Below are 11,957 nucleotides of genomic sequence, written 5' to 3'. Positions count from 1 at the left end.
CTGCTAATGAGGTTTTTTGTTTTTTTTTTTACACTTAGCTAAGCTAGGTAATGAGCACAACACTGAACCCCCACCAGAAGTCTCTCTAACTCATAGGTCCTGCCAGAGCTTGAAGAACCCAGAGACAGTGGGATAAAATACGTAGATTACTAAGGTCCTATGCAAATCTGAGCCACTATCATCATTATCCATTGAAATAGGATTTTAATGGAGAAATAATGTTGTTCAGTCCTTCTTTTGGTCACATCCAACTCTTCGTGACTCCATTTGGGGTTTTCTTGGCAAAGATACTAGAGTGGTTTGCCATTTCCTTCTCCAGCTCATTTTACAGATAAAGAAACTGAGGCAAACAGGGTTAGGTGACTCATCCAGGGTCACACAGGTAGTAAGTGTCTGAGTCCACTGAACTAAAGAAGGTGAGTCTTCCTGACTCTAGGTCCAGTGACTCTGCCACTTAGCTGCCCAGAGAAATAATAGCAGCTGATAATCATATAGCGCTTTTGCTTTTTTTGTCAGTTCTGTCCATCTGATGATGCCTGTGAGGTGGAACCTCAGAATTGCTTTGAATTTGCATTTCTCTAATTATTTGTATATAGGAGCACATTTTCATTCAACTTCCTCCTCACAGAAGGGCTCCAAGGTCATTCCCACACATCATCATTATCTTTTAACAACTCTATGACATAGAGTTGTACAAATATTATTAACTCAGTTTTACAGGTAGAGAAACTGAGACTCAGAAAGGTCCATGACAACTCAGTCGATATCACTTAGGTAGTAAGTGGCTGAACCAGGGCTCACATTCAGGCCTTCTGATTCTAAGTCCATTGACCCTTCTACTCTATCATGAAAGTGATGAGAAGAGGAAGAAAGAAGTTAATGGTGATACTGATGATGACAAAGGTCCATGCCATTTTCCCTATCCCACCTTTAATTCTAGACATAGAACAAAAATGGTGCCCATTACATATTGTGTCCTTGGCCCCCAATCACCACTGCATCAGGACCCTCTTTTCTGCTGAATCAAGATCACCATGGAATCATGGGACTCTTGTGGCCCTTCTTTCTTATGTTCTACGATCTGCTTTAGCCTACAGACCAGCAACTCAGCCCAGGTTGTGACAAACATTGCTCTGCCTTGCCATTGGGCCTTGGAATTTCAAGCTAAGCCAATTGCGATGGAAAAGCATACACACACTTTCATTTGGTTATCCAATTGACTCTTAATATTTTTATGACATTATCAAAACACCTTCCTTTAGAAGTCCTTGATCCACCCTTGATAGTTAGGTGATCCCCTATAGCAATAGACATGCAGAGTAATTCTTCTTGTCTCCCTGATCTGGCTATATTTAGCAACGGCTGATGCTTTCCTGGCTGATTAGAATGAAGGCAGCTTGCTTCGCTGTCAAACCTTTTTCCTCCTCCCATTTATTTGGACATGCCTTCATGGGGACTACAGGAGGTAGCTGTCAGAAAGTCTTGTGCTTTGGTCCGTGCTCCCCCATAATTCAGGAAACTAAGGACCCCAGGGGAGGCTCCGTAATGATATTCCAATTTGATACTGCAGAAACCACAATGAAGGACTTTCTTGGTGTCTCCATATATTTATGAGCTCTAGTTTTGACAGCAGGTGAATGAAAAGGAAACGCATCTTATTCTCTCCCTTTTCTTTTTTTTAATCTCTGGGAGGTTGGAAATGTAGGAGCTGAGCTGCAGGAGGCTGTAATTGCAAATCTCAGCTGGCTGGCAGGTTTGCAGCAAAAACCCAAACCAGCAAGTGCGCTTTTATCTGAGTGCTCATTCAAACCCATACAACACTTAGTAAAATTAGAGCCCAAAGTTCAGTAGTATGGCACTTGTCTCTCAGCCAACAACAGCTGGCTTCTTTTTCCAATCTCCTTTGTAGAAGAGTCTCATACATTTTTTGTGTCCGACCCATAATAACATAGAAATTTCTACTGGCCCCAAAATATAATGAATGATGTTTAATTCATTGTGAAAAACTTAGTCTCCTGAGTTTCTGGTCTATGAAGACTTTTTTGCTATAATGGAAATCATGCTAGATTTGCAGCCTAAAGTACTAGATTTTTTACTAGCTGTGAGACCTAGGGTAGGTCCTTTAACTAATCAGTTCTCCTAATCAGGAATTCAAACCTGAATGCTCTGACTCCAAATCTCTCTACTCCAACACAGAGAATGCCAAGAATTTAGGCTGTTTGGATCTTCTCCAGACTTATGCTCTTTGGGCCTTTTATTAATCTTTTGTTGACTCCTTATCAAATTACCTAGAGCAACTTACTTGTTTGGGCAGTACCCAGGATTAACTTATGTATATCTTCAGAACCCTCTTGGGAAAGGGTAGATAAAATCAGCTTGGGAGAAGTTATTAATGAGTGTCCAAGTAGCAGAGTAGATGGATTAGATCCAGACAGAAGCTGAAATAAGCTGCTTGACTGGGCAAACCATTGATGAATACCCAAAGATCCAAACTAAGGATGGGTCAGGGACCAAGACGGGATGGAATATAGATGGAAAAAGAGTCCATGATGCCTGTATAAAACATACAATCAATCTAGGAGGAAGGTGGTGGGGAAGAGGTCTTAGGGATACCCAAAGCTAGACAGAAGATGGAACAAATGGATGCATTCACAGTCAGCAAGTTGAAATGGAACCAGACAAGCTATGGGGGAAGTGAGGAGAAAGGGGATCAAGGTCAGAGGAAACAGCTAGGATCTCTCCCAAATGAACAAAATGCTTTCTATTTTAAAAATGAGGCAGCTCAGGGATTTCTGGAAAGGCTTATACTAGGATTACTTGTCCATCTCAATGACTCAGATATCCTAGATAATGGCTTCCTCTTCTTCAACCCAAGAATCCCTTGAGTTTAAATTAGAAGGAATGGGTGAGAGGAGGTGGAGGGAGAGAATGCCAAACCTCAGGATGAGTCCTACATCCCTTGAGACCTTAAGGTTATTTCTATTCAAAATGTCTCCCTTATTTTGAGCCAGGGGCCAATAAGAAAATCATGGCCAGGCATATGGTCCCTCCTTTCAGTATTCCTTTCAGGAGCAGCTACAGGGCACAGTGGATAAAGCAGATGTGGAGTCAAGAAGATCTGAGTTCAAATCCACCCTCAGACACTTACTAGCAGTGTGGTCCTAGCCAAGTCACTTAACCTCTCTCAGCCTCAGTTTCCTTATCTGTACAAGGAATAATAATAGAACTTACCTCCCATGGTAAGGATCAAATGATATAAAATATATAAAGTGACTTGAAAACCTTAAAGTGATATATAGATGTTAGCTACTAGGATTCTTTAGTTAAATGGGCCAAGGAGGGACCTTTGTTTAGTGGGACGCTGGTGGCGGAAGGTCTCTGCTCTCATATATTATTGGGTATTATAAATATTTGTGTATACAGTTTAATGATTCAGAAGCAGACTTTGTCTTATCCAGCCTTGTCACTCACTGACTATGTGGCCCTGGGAATCATCTATAAAATGAGACCAAACCTCTCAAGGTTGCTGTGAGGATCAAACGTGACATTTATAAAGCCCGTCCCAAACCCCAGAGTTCTACATAAATGCCATTATTTTGATTGTTATCATTTTGGTGTCCCCAATAGTGTCCGATATTGGACTTGCTCAGGAGGCAGTGCAATACGGTGGAAAAACCTTTACAAATGGAAGGGGGAGACTGGGACTCGAACCTCAGCTCTGAACCCTTCCTATCTGTGTCATGATCAATGACTTACTTTACTCTGCAGGGCCTTAGGCCCCTTTTCTACAAAATGGTGAAAATAAGATTTGTGCTTCTAAAAGTCAGCTCAAGCCAATTTCCCCTGCCTCTTGGGGTTTTGTGAAGAAAGCAACGTGTCTTAAAGCATTACATAAACCTAATGAGCTATTGTTACAGGAAGATTGGGAGATCTAGAATATCCCTTCAAATTTTAAATTCTACGCTCCTAGAAGAGCGACTCAAGAATTCTTTGTCGCACGAATGTATGATTAATGACTGGAATATGCAATCCTAGAGTAGTTTTTCTATGAAGCTTAGGGGATATCATTGCCTGAAAATTAGCTCGTCATGAACTATTTCAGACTGGCTGAAGGCCTTGTGAGACATCGTGATAAACTACAATTTGCTTTGAGTTTTGCTGGGGTGTTGTTTCCCTTCCTTTATATAACCACTGCAGTGCCCTCCACATATGGGAAGACGGAAGAACAGAGATCCTTTAACTCCCCCTACTGCCTTTGACAACCTCACCCTGAGAACAGCTTCCTATTAGAGTCTGTACAACGTTGATAGAGGGACTACCATGCCATGCTCCCCGTACCAATGCCGAAGGTTGGGATTGTTGATATCTACCCTTATTTCTGCTCCTAGATTCCCCACTTTAAATAGGTTCCCATCTTAATAAACCATCCAAATATGACTCATCTGAAGGCCCAAGGTGGGCCAAACCCTACAATTGACCGCTGGATCATCGAGGAGCCTAGAACAGGCTTCTTTCTAGCCGAGGCAGGAGTTGCCTTGATGCAAAGATTTCTTCATTGCTGGTGTCTCACTTGAACTTGCTGGGCTCCTGAGTGACCATCTTGTTTGATGGTAGAGCTCACCTTAATCTCAACCTCTGATATCTGGTTATTTTCTAATTCTTGGCTGCATAAGTAATCATTAAACCAAGGTTTCTCTTTGTATTCTCAACTGCTGATGACCTTCCTAGCAGGCCTTTGATGGTGAATTCTACTTCAGCTGTATCCGGCCTGTTCCCTTGCCAGACTTCTCGTTACGTGTTGTGCCCAACCTTGTTTTGTTTCTCTGGGCCCTGTCTTCTTACCTTTTTTCCATACTCTACCACCGTCCTCGGACTCAGAGTAACAGAGGTTCTTTTTCTCGTCCGGTTCAACGATAGAAGAGTGTCCCTATCCTTTGCATTACTAAGGCTTATCATCTTCCTTCCTGGGATGCAAAGAAGCTAATCATTGCATGAGCCAGACAAACAAGGTTGTGATGGAATTACTTGCCCTCAGTCAATCAGTCAATAAATATTTGTTACTGGGTTTATTTATTATTACTGTGTTGTGAGGGCAGGCATGAAACCGGGGGCAGAGAGGAGGCTGTGAGAGGAACAGAGATCACAGGAGAATGTGATCATAACACCATTAAAAATACTAATCGTGGCTTTCGTTCATACAGTGATTTAGAGGGCTTTATACATCGTCTAAGGCAGGTTAACATTATTATCTAGGATGGCCACAGGTCTTTTCCCCGACTTCTGGTGTTCCTGCTCTAGGAGCCGTCTTCAATTGTTCTGTTTAGACAGAGTGGTTGACTGTTGAACTGGGAAGTATGTTAAAGGTCATCTGATCCAAACCCTGCATTTCTGAGATAAGGAATCTGAGGCTCGCCCAGGCAAGCAGAAAGGAGGGCGGGAAAGAAGAAAGGGAAGCCGGCCAAGGCCAAAAAGAATCATTGTAACTTTCGTTTATATAATTATATAAATATGAATTAATATAGCGTTATCATTAGACATATAAAGGTGGCAACATAATATCCGTTATGTGTATTTTGTGTTAGGCACTATATACTCTGTTACATATTATATATTCTACGTTATATATTGTATTTAATAATATTTATAATGTGCATTATGTAGCGCGGCTGTCGTTGGGTAGCCGACTCTCCACGACCGACTCCGTTTGGGTTTTCTTGACAAAGATACTGAAGCGCTTTGCCATTTTCCTCTCTAGCTTTATTTTACAGATGAGGAAATGAGGCAAATAAGGTTAAGTGACTTGCCCAGGGTCACACAGTTACAAAGTGTCTGAGGTTGGATTTGAACTCAGGCTCCCCTCCCTGCAGGACTGGAACTCCATCCGCTGTCAGACAGATACAGATGTAACAGGGTATACGTATGTGTGTTACATAGTATCATGATGTCCACTGTACTATATAGTGTACCAATACAGAGAGATAGGTGGCATAACGGATGCAGTAATGGACGTGGCATCAGGAAGACCTGAGTTCAAATCTGGCCTCAGACGCTGCGTTGTTTTGTGGCGCTGGGCAGGTCGGGTCACCTCCGTCTACCTCAGTTTCCCTATGTGTAAAATGGGGATAATAATAACAGCACCCCCCTCCTAGGGTCATGGCGAAGCTCGAATGACACGACACTTTGTTAACTTTGTTAAAGGGTTATACGGGTGCTGCCGTCACCACAATCACGACCATTACAGAGCTTAATCAGCTCTGAGTTCCGCGGCTCTCCGACACCCTGGAAAGAGTTCAGTCTTCTTAGCTCAGAGACTTGTCGAAGAGCTCCCACGCTCATTTCTTCAGGCTGGGAAGGCCGCTGGTCTGGCATACGATACACTTAGGAGCCCGACCTTGGCGATGCGTGCCCAGGGAGTTACGCTCCACTGCAGCCCTCCTCTGATGCCCAGCGTGGTACGGAGCTGCTGAATCCCAGCCCCGGGACGGCTGGGAAGGTTTCGAATGTGGGCCCAGTGACGGCCTGTAGGTCTGTTGTCCAGGGAACAGTCTTGCTATTTCAGGGAGGCTCATCGCTAGGTTAGGGAGGGATTGTGATCTGTGTCAAAGGAGAAAGCGCCTAGAATTGTAGACGTCTAAGGCTGGTGCATTCTTGGGGGAAAGGACCCCTCCGAGCAATGTTATAGTTCACAATGTAAGAAATGATTAAGATAAATTCAGTGAGCAAGAGGGGAGATTAGTTATTGCAGTGGGTCACAGATAGGTGTTATGAAGAATGCTTGTAAATCGATAGTTTCCTATTACAACGAGTTATTGTTTCTTAGGCACTAAGTTCATCTAAGTCCTAAAATCCTACCTACTGAAAAAATACATGGACGAAATTTTTTATTCCCTCTGAATTTTGGTGCCTTGGTGCATAACCCTGGTTACCTTGCCCTAGTTATGGACTGAATATGGACTGGATTTTTAAAGCATGTCTGTATACATTTGTGTCTGTATATAAATACACACGAAACAGGCAGACATACAGACAGGAGAACAAATAAAGCCCAAGGTCATACAGCTGAGACTGAAATCCAGGCCTTCTGACTTCTGCTGATTTTTCGACTCTACCATGCTTCAGAGAAAATGTCAGAAAAATTCATCAGAAGAGACTAGTGACACAGAAACTAAATGTTTATTCTAGATCTGAGTAGTGTATGTGGTTTAGCATAGAAGGAATTTCTCACAGATAAAACTCCAGGAGAATATCCACAGGGACAAAAACTACATAAGTCAATGTTGGCATAAATGCTCATGGAAACAAGTTATTTCCATAAAGTTTCACTGAGTTTTCCATATTAAAAGTAGTGAAAATAAGCTAAGTGCTATATAAATTCAGAGGTAACCTCTGGGGGATCAGTTCCTCATCTGTAGCATGGAGGCAGAGAGAGACTAGATCAGGGGTGGGGAACCTGGGGCCTCAAGGCCTTTTAGGACCTTGGGGGTGGCCTTTTGACTGAGTTCAAGTTTTACAGAACAAATCCTTTTATTAAGAAGATTTTCTCTGTGAAGTTTGGGTTCAGTCAAAGGGCTGCGCTTGAGGACTTAGAGGGCCACATGTGACCTTGAGGCCTCAGGATCCCCACCCCTGGACTAGATTATATCTAAGGCATCTACCAGATCTATCATTCTATGGCTCTCATTTTCTATGGTTCCAATAGGTTCAGTTCCTCAAGATTAATGATTTCATTGATGATGCTAATGGTAAATCACCAATACAGATCTTAACCCCTTGACATCTTGGTAGAGGGTATCTTGAATTGATACAGGAAAAAAATTACCCAGTGGCTGACATTCTAATGTTGAGCATCTCCAAATTTAACTAGCTTAGTCCATAGAGGACAGACGTACAGTCCCCCTACAGTCCTGGTCCAAAGTCAAAGCCTTTCCAATTTGGTACAAAACCCTGGTCTCCTTGCCCTAGTTATGGACTGAACATTCGAGAACTATAAAATGTTGAAGTATATATGTATATATGTATAAAGTATATATATAATATATGTGAAATATATATTATATATATAAAGTATATTTGTGTCAGTGCGAAACAGACAGACGTACAGATAGAAGGAAAGACAGAGCCCAGGGTAGCATCTCCTGGAACTTATGCTTCCCTGACACGATTTTCAAGAGCACAGGTTCGCCTCTATACATAAGGGGACATTGGAGTCCAACCAGTTGAGATCAGTGCCATGATGGTAAGCTCCCACTCCAAGTTGGGTAGCAGGACCAGATGCTTGTTTGGGGTGCTCCATGACCAGGGAGTGCCTTCACAGGACTCATGGCACAGAGATGATGAGGAGGAGGAGACTTGAAACTGTGTTGCACAAGGGAAGAGTTCAAGTAACTGGGAATGTTTACCCTGGAGAAGAGAGGACTTGGGGACAATATGATCGCTGTCTTCAGATGTTTGGAGGATTGTCTTGCAGAAGAGGAGTTATCCTTCTTTTGCTTGGCACAAGAAGGCAGAATTCAGATTAACAGGTGGGAGTGACAGGGAAGCAGATTTTTGCTTTCTATAAGGAAAGACTTCCTAACAATTAGAGCTTTGTTGTGTAGCTGGCATTCCTATAGCACTTTGTAGTCTTTAAAGTACTTCACAAATATCATCTCATGTGATCCTCACAACAACCCTAGTACGTAGCTACTGCCATTATGCCCATTTTACAGGTGAGGAAACTGAGGCAGAAGTTGTGACTTGCCCAGGGTCACTCAGCTAGGAAGTGTCTAAGAAGTAGAACTCAGGTCTTCCTGACTCCAGGTCCAACACTCTACGCACTCTATATGTACAACAACATCACAATATAAATTCATTTATATATTGTTACTTAAATGAAAGGTACTAGTGTTATTTTTTGCCCTCTTCCAGCTACTAATTAGGGTCTTTCTGACTCCAGGTCCAGCATTCTATCTGGGGTGCCACCTACCTTACTCTAGTTTTCCTCTCACTGGAATCGTTTAAATCGTTAGAGATTTTGCAGGGGGTTCTATTACTCTCTCTCTCTCTCTGATCCCTTCAATTCAATTCAATGAATAATTATTAAACTCCTAATATGTGTGAGGGCTAAGGGGTAGGGAGATGAAGACAAAAACAAGACAGTTCCTGTCCTCAAGGAGCTTACATTCTACTGGGGCAGGGCTGTTGGTTGTGTTTGTCCTTTGTTCTCGAATATGGCATCTGGGACATGATGACATGACATGATCACAGTTGACTTTGATTTGAGTGAGGGAGGGCTGTGCAAGGTCAGCAGCCTCACTTTCTCCTCCAGAGCCATCTGGATCCAGTGACCAGATATTCATCAGGATGACTGGAGATGACCCAGGATGCAATGGGAAACCCTGGCCCTTTTAGGCTAAGGCCTTTTCAAGTACTCAAGAAGTAAAGCCCATTCAGTGAATAGACCTCTTTAAGAAGTGAGTCAAGGGATGGCCCCTTTAATTAGAAAAAAGAAAAAGAAATCAAGCTGGGGGGAAGACCCTCAGGGTTGCTGTTCCAAAGAGAAACAGTTACCATTGACATTCACTGTAAGCCAGGAGGGCCCAAAAGGCAGCCATTAAGTGGTGCTTGGGCAGGGACCTATTGTGGCCCAATCTATGAGCTTCAGAGTGAAGTGGGTTTAAGGTTTTCAGAAAGAAGGAGAGAGAGAGAGAGAGAGAGAGAGAGAGAGAAGGAGAAAGAGAGAGAGAGAGGGAGGGAGGGAGAAAGGAAGGAAGGAAGGAAGGAAGGAAGGAAGGAAGGAAGGAAGGAAGGAAGGAAGGAAGGAAGGAAGGGAGGAAGGAGAAAGAAAGGAAGAAATCTTGCCAGTAAACCCCAAGTTAAGTGGCAGCTTCTGGCCATCAAAATTTACCTTTCTTTAGGGATGAGAAGGAGGAGAGGGAGAGGGAGAGGACGAGCTGAGCTACCCAACTAGCTGGGTCCCCTTTCAAGCAGCTCAGTCTGCTCGTAGGTTTTCTTCCTTCCTTCCTTCCTTCCTTCCTTCCTTCCTTCCTTCCTTCCTTCCTTCCTTCCTTCCTTCCTTTCCTTCCTTCCTTCCTTCCTTCCTTCCTTCCTTCCTTCCTTCCTTCCTTCCTTCCTTCCTTCCTTCCTTCCTTTTCTCTTTCTTTCTTTCTTTCTTTCTTTCTTTCTTTCTTTCTTTCTTTCTTTCTCTTTCTTTCTTTCTTTCTCAACACCTTAAACCCAGTTCACTCTGAAGCTCACACATTGGACTGGGGCATGGCAGAGAAGCCGCATATACACAATAAGTGTAATACGAAGTAATTGGGGGAAGGAAGTGACTTCCTTCTAACTATTAACACTAACTACTGAGGGGTAAAGGAGAACAGGGAAAGCATCTTAAAGGCGATGACCCTTGAAATGAGACCCAAAGGAAGACAAGGTGTCTGGAAGATGTAGATGAGAAGGAAGAACATTCCATTCATGGCGGACAGAATGTGTGAACATATAGAAGTGGGAAGTGGAACAATTTACAAATTAGTTTGAATGGTACATAAACTGTATGAGGGGAGATAATATGAAATTAATTTGGAAAAGTAGCAGAAGCCAGGTTGTAGAAAGCCTCTGGTGCCAGGCTAAAAGTGAGAGTGTTTAGCGTACAAAAAGAGGGGTTTTACTTGGCAAGGAAAAGGAATACCTGTTCCTTAGAGAGTGGAAAATACATGGAAAATCAAGGCATAGAGTCATCTTGAGGTATGGAGCAAGAAAGGTATGAGAATCCACAAAAGATATTTTCCATTTTCTGAGAAAAACAGGAAGTAGAAACATTTGCTGAGAGAGTTGGGATAAGGATGGCACTGGGGATGTGAGGCAAAATGGGAAGGTTTAGAACAACTGCTGAGGGAAATGAAAATGAAAAAAAATGATCACATGTCAATGAAGATCCAATGGAGGCCAGACATCAATGTGTAGTTGACTCAATCATCATAATCGTATGCTTTCCTAAGCACCTCAGAAGTGTGAGTGGAAAAGGTTGGTAGTGGGCATCATCCCGGGTTGGGTGTTGGCAGGGCGTGGATGGGAGAAAGATAAGAAAAGGGGATGAAAGGTAGAGGACGGTGTTGAAATGGAGAGGACAGTGGAAATGGTTAATTACAGGGTGAAGAGAAGAGTGAGGCCAAAGCAAGGACAATGGACCACAGGGACAGAAGGGGCTGGAAGGACTGGAGGTCATAGTGAGAATGAAGCCTGACTTTAGAGGGAGAGATGGAAGGACAGAAGTCTATGATCATTGAATGGAACTTCAGAGTTCTGAATCATGGATGTGACACACTCTGGGTGATGGTGAGGTCTAAAGCCTTATGTGATGTGAGTGACTGAGGCGAAGTGAAAATGTAGGAATTGAAAACTGAGGAGATGGATGAACTAGGAGGACAGAGTGTTCCAGAGTACATCATCGTGTACATGGAGGACCTAGGTACAAAGGCAGGTATTGGATAGAGGGGAACTCCTTGGGAAAGAAAAGAGAATGGCCCACTAGGTTGTGTTATATTAGAATGGCTGCTTCATTATAGCAACAAGGAGTCAGCTCAATCAATTGACAAACATTTATTAAGCACCCATGATGTGCAGGCACCAGGGAGGCTCAGCTCCAATAATGAGAAAATCTCTACTCTCAAAGAGATTGAAGTCTATCAGGGAAGATGACATATACACATACAAGTCTATATAGAATAAATACCAGTTAATACAAGACAATTAGGGAGAAAGGACACTGGCAGCTGTGAGGAATCACGTAAAGCTCCATCAGTGCCTGAGTTGTGTCTTGATAGGAGTGAGGGATTCCATGAAGCAGGAGGTTAAGGAGAGAGTGCCTGCCAGGCATGGAGGATGGCCAACACAAAAGCATAGAGATGGCGGATGAAGAGCCTGTGAAGAAAAGTAAGGAGGTCACTTTGCCTAGACTACAAATTTCAGAGAGGCAA

This window comes from Trichosurus vulpecula, chromosome 9 (genome assembly GCF_011100635.1).
Source record: "Trichosurus vulpecula isolate mTriVul1 chromosome 9, mTriVul1.pri, whole genome shotgun sequence".
Classification (NCBI taxonomy): Eukaryota; Metazoa; Chordata; class Mammalia; order Diprotodontia; family Phalangeridae; genus Trichosurus; species Trichosurus vulpecula.
The sequence above is the reverse complement of the archived record's forward strand: the minus strand, read 5'-3'. Positions refer to the sequence as shown.